The sequence below is a fragment of the Saimiri boliviensis genome, chromosome 18 (genome assembly GCF_048565385.1).
Source record: "Saimiri boliviensis isolate mSaiBol1 chromosome 18, mSaiBol1.pri, whole genome shotgun sequence".
NCBI lineage: Eukaryota > Metazoa > Chordata > Mammalia > Primates > Cebidae > Saimiri > Saimiri boliviensis.
This window is the reverse complement of record NC_133466.1, coordinates 25,904,672-25,914,375: the sequence shown is the minus strand read 5'-3', so window position 1 is coordinate 25,914,375 and position 9,704 is coordinate 25,904,672. Positions and strand designations below refer to the sequence as shown.

Here is a 9,704-nt window from a genome sequence, read left to right as displayed (position 1 = left end):
CATGGCACCAGTTTACCTATTTATCAAACCTTCGCATGTACCCCTGAACCTAAAAGTTAAAAAAGAAATATTTGTTAATATGTGAAAAGAGATGTGATAGAAATATACTATCATCTTCCTGATACACACATGCACACTATAAAAATTAGTAAGTCAAAAAATGGTTATATCTGGGTAAAGGATTATATGCTATCTTTGTTTCTCACACTTTTCTTTATTCCTTTAAACTATTTTGCAGAAGGTATACATATCTCCAATTTAAGAAAAAATGAGTTGCTTTAAGAGATGAGTGGCATTGTTATCAATAATTGGGCTTTTGACATAAGGCTTCAGCAGTGGATGGTGTTAGGTTTTTAAAATCTTGAGCAAGCCACACCTTAAAAGAGTCATTTGGTATTAGGAAATTATTTAAAGCAATGCCTGTTAGGCTACTAGCAACTTTTTTTACTACATTAATAAATAAACATAGGAGGCTTTAAGTAGTTTCTCAGATTACTTCTTTTTCTACCCTTTGTGTTTACATGAAGTTAAAAATATAGACCTTTGATATACAAGATTTGTCTGTGTAGTTTGATGATGGGGAAAGACTCAGGATATGTGTCTTAGTCTTTTCAGGCTACTGTGATAAATTGCCATAGACTGAGTGACTAAAACATACAGAAATTTATTTTTCATAGTTCCAGAGGCCAGGACTTGACTAGAAGTCCAAGTCAATGCACTGGAAGATTTGGGGTCTGGTGACCCTTCTTGGTACATAAGGTAGCTCCTTCTCACTGTGTCCTCATATGGTGAAAGAGGCCAGGCAGTTCTCTGGGGCCTCTTCTTAAGGGCACCAATGCCATTCATAAAAGCACTAATGCCATTCATAAGGGCTCTTCCCTCATGATCTAATCATCTCCCAATGGCTCCAACCCCTAACACATTGGTGATTAGGTTTCAACATAAAAACTTTAGGGTGAACCAACACCCAAACCATAGCAATACGTTTAAAAACTTCTTCTGTTGGATAAAACTACAGGAAACTCCAAGATGATTCATTCTATGATTTTTTTAAAAAAATATGAATACACATTAATATTAAAAGGGCAGATCTATTTCTATGTCAGGGAAATATCAACAAGGGAACACTTGGTTCTAAGAAGGCTGACTGTAAGCCCACCGTAGGAAGAAGTTATTTTATAAAAAGTGAGAAAATAAATAAATAAAACTTTCATGTTCTATCTTGGGAGAAAGTAGTATCTTGACAACTGCTGTTTGTCACAGTAGACAGAATGAGAATCAGAATGGCAGACCCAAGAAGAGGGGCAGTAAATCTGGAAAAAACTACATATGACATATGAGTATATGAATAAATGTGATTCTGGAGATCAAAAGTGAATTCAGAATACGAAATTTCAGGAAAGCCAGCCCTCTTGAGGTAGCTATAAAATAAGCATTCATTTTTAATTTTCATAAGTCTTAAATGATTACAAATGAGCCTCTAGCAGCAAAGGTCTGGGGAAAATTGGACATGATTGCCCTGCCCCTTGTCCTTAAAGAGAACTTCTTTCCTGGTTTATTGTTGCCTCTTAAGATTTTTGCAGTTAAGTATTCCAAAATAAAGTGAAGCAACTAGAACACAGAAGTAGTGAATATGGCTTGGAAGAATTTTATAACAATGGTGATTATCTACTACGTAATTCCAGCTTTCTTGTTAAGATTATGATTGCAGTTTTTATAAAACGTACTTTCTCACAGAGGGACTTTTTATATAAAGAATACCAAACTTAGTTTTGGGCACTATACCTAAATTCTACACTGAAGACCACCGGCTCTCTTTCATTATGTGAAATAAATGAGATTTAGCCTACAGTAGGGTCTGTGATTATTCAACTCTACCAAAAGTAGCTCCAGACTTTGATTTTGCAGAACACATTAATATTAATTTTGTTACTTGAACATTTGCTTTTCATATAACAGAATCCACATGCTTGGTTAAGGCCAACATATGCTGTTTATTATGCAGGTTTATCTGTTCCTGATGATACAGCACATAAATCAAATCTAAATTAAACCAATACCACGTTTCCCCTATGCCATGATATTTGGGGACAACGTTGTTGGCTAAGGAATCATGAGATTAAAAAAAATACTTTTGCTTATTGAACATGACACAATCTATTTAGAATTTTCTTGGAGATACTCCTTTTGACCTCAATAATAACACCATTAATGAATAGGAACTTCAGGTATTCCCACTATATGTCCTCCTGTTTATGTGGTTATTTTGCTTAGCTTTTAACATTTTTTTAGTAGTTACATATGATCTTCCAAGCCAATGAAATTAAAAAAATTAAATTGGCTTGGTGAGACTATCACTTTTTGCATGTTTTGTTGGTTTTTAAATCTGGGAAAGAGGGTATGACATTAATCATATACTGCACATGTTTTCAAAAGTTTGGGGCACTGATATTTATTCTTTTTGTCTTCAGCAGAGTAAAATGTTGGTGCAAAAACATTCAGATAAATGTTGGGGGATTTCATATGTGAAAATGGTTTATTAACTACAGCACTGAGGAATATGGAAAAACATCTTTGTTAATGGTTTTTAGAATTGTCTTTATTACCAAACCCCTTATTTTCATATTGGGCTGTACTAAAAAAAGCATTTTTTGATAATATTTTTGTGTTTCCATACTCGTTATTCGATGAGGAAATATTTATCAAGCTCGTAAACACAATATACTTCGAATTGGAGACTGTAGGCCTAATCTCAAGGCTCTCAAACTGTCGTCATAGAGATAGACATACTGGCACAACCAACCTGTCCAACAGATCAGTACATCTAAGGCTTAGCTCACACATTAGCTCCTCTGGACAGCTTTCATCTATTCATTTAGTTCGTTGAATTCATTTGCCTGTTTGTTTCCTTCCAGATCTAGAAATTATCTTCTCTGCCTGTCAACTGTCATGACAGCTTTCAATCTCTAAAGTTTGGTGGCAAGGAACAGATTCATCCAATCCACCTCGAAGTACAGGCGAGATTCGTTTAAGATTTCTAAAGGCCTGGAAACGGAATCTCCTCAGGACTGGAACGGGAATTTTATCTTGAACTGCAACTCACTCGGGGGCTCAGTGGTCTCTTGACTTGGCATTTTCAGCCCTGTCTCTCTGCTTTGCATGTTCCTTGGTGACTCTTGTTCCACTTCCTACATCGTCTCTTACTGCCCCCACTGCTGGGGTTCTTGGGTCTAATTCCCAATGTAAGACTCACTACTTTACTTTTCGTTCCATCTCCCATTCAGGGGTTGTGGCAAGTCTGTGGAACGCTTTCTGACATTTGTCAGTAGTTTCCACACATAACTGGCACTCAGATAAGCAAGACATAGTGAATATTGTATCATTCTGTGAGTGTCTAATAAGTGGAAGGTGAATTTTTAAAAGACATACTAAAAATGAAGTGTTCAGGATTTCTGTTTCTACTAAAGGTTGTCAGAAAGCTGGAGAGGGAAGCATGATAGTCAAAATGGGCTTAACAATGGATCAAAAATATTGTCTTTTATTCTTTTAAACAGAAATAAAAGTATTTCTGCCTGCATAGGTAACAAGTAATATATCAAAAGACCCTATGTTATGAAAATATAAGAAACTGATAGGGTGAATTCTGTTTAATCCTCATCATATCTGATCTGTCTGTATTTAACAAGAGTGTTTAAATGTTAAACACTCTGGTCTTCTTTGTCTTTTATTCTTGGCTTCTAGAATACTCTGTGCCTTACTTCTCTTCTTACCTATCCCCCAGCAAATTCCTTCTCAAACTCTTCTATTGGCTTCTCTTCTCTTTTCTCTCTCTGTCTTTTAAAAAACCTATTCTCCAAGTATTGGTGTCATTGAGGCTATTGTTCTTGGATATGTTCTCAATTATACAACCACCATGACCAATATTCTCTCCCAGGAGATTATCAGTCAACCGTAATCATAAAAGCTGTGTTTCCATCCTCAACTTCTCTACTAAGTTCCAACTTACAGCAATTTTCCATATGGTTCACTGGACTTTTCCAGCTGGATACTTATAGGCATATGCAATCCTGCCTTGCCAAATCCAGCTCTTTGTCTCCACCCTCTCCCCTGACACTTTTTCTGACTTTTGTATTTCTTATGTCAATGAACATTTCCAACTAGCCACCCACATCACAAAGGGTGAATAATTATCTCCTTCCTTGTTCTAACTCCCAGAATAAATTATCTTGACAAGACTACTATTTTTACTCACCCAGGGCTTGTCTCCAGTCTCATCCCTTCTTCTGCTAGTTTAAACGTCCTCATATCTCCTGTGACTCTTTCCACTATTTGGGGATCATTCTTCTATGTTCTATACTCCTCATTGCTTCCAGAGTGAGTTTACTAGAATATAAATAGATCATGCTACTCTTCTACTTAAAGTTTTTAAAGGCTTCCCAGTGCCTACAGAATCAAGCTCATACTCATTTTATGTCATCAAATATGTTCAGGGATCATGTTCCTCCTCTGTTTTTTGTTCTTATCCTCCCTTTTCACCTGTTTCTTCCTGTATCTGTGCCTGACATAAGCACATAAAGTAAAAAGATGTGGTTTGTACGAAGATTAAACGAAACACAATCTTTCAACATTCTGATGAAGTCTGCAAATTAAAATTACCACTTTAAAATTTTATGTTAATCCCTTATCAACTGTATAGACTATTTTTTACTTCCCATAAAGGCCATAAGATTATTTTTAGTAAACATTGCCATAATACCTGGCTTACCAATAAAAGGGATAACATATACTTTTGATTTTGAATCAATAAAATAACAAATAAAATATCCTAACATGTGACCTGTAACTGATAAAAGGTATAAATTATGTAACATGAATCATATGGTATCTTAATTTATGATATAGTCATATTAACAATGGATAAGCATTTTTTTAGGTTGCTTAGAAAAAGCAAGAATTTGTCATACATTGAGGAAACTAAATGGAGTCCAGCATTTCAGGGCTCCTTCTGCTGAGTGATTCCAGATACTTTTTGGAAATGTGATTTACGAAGAATCTGTACAGAAAAGTGGGGTTGGATGAGAAAAATGGTTGCTTTCTTCAGTGTGCTGAGTTTTGAGCTAGATACTTTGTAGGAAAGTTCAGAAATTCAGTTTTGGCTGCTTAAAAATGCCTTTGTTTTGTTTCAAATATATCATCAAAATACAATTTTTCTTTTCTATCCTGTAAGTTCTATATGACTAGTTGGACAGAATGATAATTTATTAAACTAATTTAAAGGTTTTTTTTTTTTCTATGTAATATGTTTCTTATATAATCAATAAACTTTAGTTGATTGGTGTTCTTCTAAAGTCAACCTTGTATAAGAAATGAAAACTTCCTTCTTGGAGGAATATACTCAGAGCATATAAAACAATCACTGAAATATTTTAATAAAAAAGATAAATATTTTAAACATGTTTATTTCAGTAGGCATATAAATAAATCGGCCAATTTAAAAAAGTATAATTTATCAAGTTAACTTTGCAAAAACCACAAAAATGTTAAAATAACTAAAGATACTACTCTAATAAAATAGGTCTATCTATGAAAGTCTATATTTCGAGAGAGATTATTATAAGACAGGATGTAGTAAAAATGTAAAGAAGACACAGAACAGTGTTCTTTCTCTTGGTCTTTGTTTGTTTTGTTTTCATTTTACATATCTCCTTTGTGTATCATGATGTATATATTAAGATTGGTTACTCTTAGTTATTTTCATTTCCTGGAAATACTTTGCTTTTTTTTTCTTTTTGTCTCTGAACTCTGAAGAGTGTTGTTACTTTTTTCTGTCACTCTTTCTTAAATGGTTTTCCCCATAAAATTTATTCAGAGAAATACAATGCAAGTAGCTCTTTCTAATACTGTGTCTCAGGAGGAAATATTACTCTATGTGACTTCAAAATTTGGTCTAGTCTATTCCAAAGGCCTAAACAGAAAATGTAAGTAAATACGTGGAAGATATCTATGGTGCTGTGGTAGCTCACAGCTGTAACATGGTTTTGTCATGTGTATTGGTTTCCTATTTTTGCCATAACAAATTACCGCAAACCCCAGTGTACTTACAGATCCTTAACTATTTATGTCACTCTATTAGAATGACCATGAGTTAACATGGATTAGTTTTTCACAGTAAGTATGGTGATCTGGAATTGAAGAATATTAGGATCAATGCCATAAATAGAAAAATACTTCCTTCTTTGAGAAGTAGGCGCTGTCTCTCAGTTTCTGGTTCAGGGACAAAATGGGAAACTAATGAGGGAGGACTGATTATAAAGGTAACATAATGTAGTCATTATTTTTGTCCTAGCCTAGAACCTAATATTTGAGGAACTATTTGGTCTATTTGTAGAAATATATGTGAAAACATTACTGAAAATTGAATTTTTTTCAGTTTTTGCTTATGCATTCCCTTAATGTAGAGCTTGAAAAATCAAGTCCTGAGCGGCAAATAGCCTTGGGGTTTGGCTAATGTGTTCAACGAGTGTTGTGGCTCTTCTCTACTGAAGTTCTCTGCCTTTCTGCCTATGGTGCCCAATGTCTACACCTGTGTTCTTTCTGGATGTTTTAGTGTCATGATGGGTTTCATGTTCCAGGTGGTTTAGGTCACTTCCCATTGGAAAATAAATGAAATTATCCTTTCCTCACTCTAAAGTATGATATTACTTTTCACGTTTTATCTTCCAAATTTGTTCTAAAATAATGGCTGAGGGTGTGATAACATTTAATCAATGTATATCCAATAGTGTGGGAGCTATACATGTGCAACATACAGAAGTATGAAATTCAGAAGAACAAGCAGATTGAAAAATATATACTTTACTACCCAAATATATTTTGATATGCAGATTTTGCCTTATTTTAAAAGAAAGAAGTTTGATTTTGCTGCACTCTTACTACTTTCAGGCATTTTTGTTTTTTCCACCTCATAGCACATGTATTTATTCCTCATATTGTAACATTACCTCCTTATTATTCCTCAAAGTCAATTTTTCATAACATATATGGTAATGTTTCTAGAGTTGGAGATGCTGTTTCTGCTAATTTTACTGCAATCAACAACGTTGTGCACTGAAGTCTTCTCAGCCTTCATATTTAAGATAATTCCCTAGAATATATTGTCAGAATCTATGTGGTAGTTTGCAAAACTGGCCAGATTTTTCCTTACTTCTTGCACTTATGCCCCTTTGCAATGTCATTGTGAAACTTCTCCCATCAAGAGTGAAGCCTATTTCTCCACTGCTTGAATCAGAACTTGTGACTTGATTTTACCAATAAAATGCAGCTGAGGCCATGTGCAATGGCTCACATCTGCAATCCCAGTACTTTAAGAGGCCAAGGTGGGAGGATTGCTTGAGACCAGGAATTTGAGACCAGCCTGGGCAACACAAAAAGGCACTGTCTCTATAAAAATCTTTATAAAAAAATAGCCAGGCTTGATGGCTCATGCCTGTAGTCCCAGCTACTAGGGAAGCTGAGGCAGGAGGATCACTTGAGGATCACTTGAGCCCAAGAGTTTGTGGCTGTAGTGAGCTATGATTCACCAGTGTACTCCAGCCCAGGTGGCAAAGTGAGACCCTGTCTTTAAAAAAATAATAAGATAAATAGAGCAAGAATGCCAGCTGTGCTAGTTCCAAACTTAGGTCTTAAGAGGTCTTGCAGCTTCTTTTCTGATTCTTGGAATCCTTCCAGTTAAAGGCACATAACCCATTTGCCCCTGTCACTCCAGCTGATTGTCAGTCAATTGCAAAGTGCAAATAAGGAGAGTTTAAGGAAAGGACTATGTCCTCTCCTGGAATGAATCAACTAGGAGTGGGTTTCGAGGCTGTTTCTGAACATAGTGAAGTCAATGTTATCATCTGGTACTCAAATTATTCAGTCATTTTTTTGTAACAATACCTTATTAACTATATATAATTATTTTATCCTTTCTCTCCTATAAACACAACACCTAATATGGTCTTCCACTTCCTCCTTTTCCTTTTCCCCATATAATTGGACAAAACCACGTTGCCTCTGATTCTTTAATATTGGATGAAATTCAGTCCTCCAATCTTAGTCCAGGTTTGGAAGGACAAGAGACAGGAATCCAGTTTCAAGGTACTAAATACAGGGCTGACCAAGCCCAAGAGGCCCTCCCTCTATTAAGTATCTTCTCTGTTACCCAGTTTCACCAGCAGTTAACTAGTTAACTTGTTAAGATGTAAATCTAAAAGATTCCCTGGGAAAACGGAACAGTGGGAATCTAGGGTTCTAAAATTTGTATTAGCAAAGGGTCTAAAACTCCTTTGTTTACATTGTCTTAATTATTAAAGAATCCAATACCATTAAACAGCTTGAGAGAATGTTTGCCCAGGGGAAGTCTATATTTTTGGCAAGCAATAAACTGTTGAATATAAATGAAAACTACCCAGAATCCTAGCATATGTGTCTCTACTATGTTATTTGCTTCCAGATATTTTTTCCAAATAAACACTTTTCAACATATTTATCAGAATACTAAACTTATACATCTTTTTAAATTTAAATATGTCTTACATTTTTCCCATTGGTTGCTATGATCTTCATAATTATTATTAAATATAATCAATTTTCCAAGAAACATTCTCCAGTTTCTTATTGCCTAACCTAAACTACCTTGCATTCTGGTTTTTTCTCTTTTTGAATGTATTTTCTTGAACTACATTTCCAGAAATAGAATTACTGAATACATGGTTTTGAAATATTTATGGCTCATATGAAATATCAAACTTTTTCAAAAAAGAGTTTAACTCAATTTCTATCTCATAATACAGTATGTATATTCGTTTTGGTTATTCTCCACTATTATGCATTGCATTTAATTATACTTTATTCTTTTCATTTTACTGTCCCACTTCCAGACTCAAAGAAGATCATAACCTCCTGGACTACTAGGAGAGTGTATTTATTACTGTTTTAATTTATTTACTTTTCTATAACATTAGAACAGGTGTCCCCAAACTATGGCCCGCGGGCCGCATGTGGCCCCCTGAGGCCATTTATCCGGCCCCCCTCCACACTTCAGGAAGGGACACCACCTTCATTGGTGGTCAGTGAGAGGAGCAGAGTATGTGGCGGCCATCCAACGGTCTGAGGGACAGTGAACTGGACTCCTGTGTAAAAAGTTTGGGGACGCCTGCATTAGAACAATGACTGACACATACTAACTAAACATTAAATGTTTGTTGCATTGATTTGAATTAATCATGGGCATTCTTTCTGCAATTATAGTAACTGCCAAATTACTTCATGTTTTGGTGAATTACTTTATTATGATTTTTAGCTTTTTTTTCCACTAACAGACTTAGGTGTCCTCTTTTTAGTGCTTTTTTGTTTTCAATAAAACGCTTCATGATTTTCTGTGTCATCCTTAAAAGAGGACATGTTTATTTTCTCTGGATTGTGCCAATTTTAAGATATTTTCTGCCAAAGCATGCATCATTTAATTTAATTTTACTTCTACAGTAAGCAATTATATGACTGAGTTTACAGTTAGGATTTGAGATTCAATTGAAGTTAAATATTTTTAACATGTGCTTATTAAAATAATATTCTTTATTTTGTGGGTTGTTTGCTCTTGGGTTTGCCCATTTGAATCTTGAGTTTTATTTGTAAAATAATAATTAAATTAGATTTTAATCTTATTA

The 9,704-nt window shown here is 34.8% G+C and overlaps 1 pseudogene; it reads right to left on the bottom strand.

Annotated features, from left to right (window-relative positions):
* Positions 1–9,395: 9,395 nt before the first annotated feature.
* Positions 9,396–9,492, bottom strand: LOC120368506 (U6 spliceosomal RNA; annotated as a pseudogene).
* Between the last annotated feature and the right edge of the window lie 212 nt (positions 9,493–9,704).